Source organism: Sorex araneus, chromosome 11 (genome assembly GCF_027595985.1).
Source record: "Sorex araneus isolate mSorAra2 chromosome 11, mSorAra2.pri, whole genome shotgun sequence".
In the NCBI taxonomy this organism is placed as follows: Eukaryota; Metazoa; Chordata; class Mammalia; order Eulipotyphla; family Soricidae; genus Sorex; species Sorex araneus.
Genome location: NC_073312.1, coordinates 23473666 through 23475172, shown reverse-complemented (window position 1 = coordinate 23475172; position 1507 = coordinate 23473666).

Here is a 1507-nt window from a genome sequence, read left to right as displayed (position 1 = left end):
TCTGGGGAGAGGGGGACGGGAGCCAGCCATCACTGCCAGCAGGAACGGAGAAACGCCTGGTGTTGGAGCTGATGGGGGCCCTACTTGCTGGAGAGGGCGCTGGCTGACCCTACTGGCCTTTGCATTGTGGCCATGAAGACGTTTCCAGGTTGTATGTAGACACACTAATCACACGCTTGGGGTCTCTGGGCTTGATGGATCCGTAGAAAGACTCTCCACAAGTAAAGGTCACTCAGAACATCTATGAGAGGGCCCAGAGATATCCAGGGCTCAAGGTGCTGGCTCTGTGCAGTGATTCCCCAGCTTGGAGCCAGGAGTAGCCCCTGAGCACCACTGGGGTGTGGGCCCTCCCTTCCCCCACCCCATCCTATGAGAGTAAGAGGCGGCTGGGGAATGTCTCTTTGATTTGGAATCTATTCTGTTTCCCTTACTGGAATTTGTCCTGTACTCCCTGGCTAGAGACTCTCTTGCCTGTGTTCCTGGCTGTCTTCCCCAGGGCCCCTCAGAGGGGGTGGGCTCCAGCTTCCCTCCCCGACCCTTGCAGTGCTCCCACGACCGAAGACCTCCAGAGCCTAACCACAGCCATGCTCAAGGCCCCTCTCCACACATTCAGATGAACCTCATGCATGAAGGTACCGGCAGAGGAACCCAGGTGTGTGGGACCCGAGGCTGAGACCTCCAAGCCTGCTCAGATTGGGACTGGCCTCTTCTGCCCAGATTTCCCATTTTCCCAGTAGCTTGGCAGTCACACCCAGGGACTGCCCCCGGTGCAGTGTAATCCCACCATCGGACCGCAGACTTAAAACCAAGCTCCAGGAAGCATGCGGCCTCGAAGCTTATAACCTAGTTCTCCCTCTGGGAGAAGCTCGCTAGCTACTGAGAGTTTCCTGCCCACATGGGAGAGCCTTGCACACTCCCCATGTTGTATTCATATGCCCAATCCAGTAACAATGCTGGGTCTCATTCCCCTGACCCTGAAAGAGCCTCCAATGTGGCATCGTTGGGAAGGACGAGTAAGGAGAAGCTTCTAAAATCTCAGGGCTAGGATGAAAGCAGACATTACTGAGACCGTCGAGGAATTTGATGATCAATGGGATGATGATGATGATGATGATGATGATGATGACTCCCTGGCTAGTTCACGGGGCCCTGGGTCAAAGCCCAGGCAGTTCTCAGGCAGGGGGGCAGCTGGCTTTGGAAGCCATCAGAATACTCAGGGAGAGGATGTTGGAAAGGCTCCTCCCCACCCCGGGGTCACGGCATCTCCAGGGTTTGGACTCAGACCTTCAGGGGACTGGACCTCGGTGCTTACTTATTGGCCCTGGAGAGTGGCTTGGTTTCCCTAAGTCTTTGTAAAAATGGGTTATGAGAGTCAGAGAGATAGTCCAGGGGGGAAGATGCATGTCTCACACACACTCGACCTGAATTTGACTCCCAGCACTGCTTATGGTCCACCAGGAGTGATCCCTGGACACAAAGCCAGGAGTAACCCCTGATAACCGCCAGG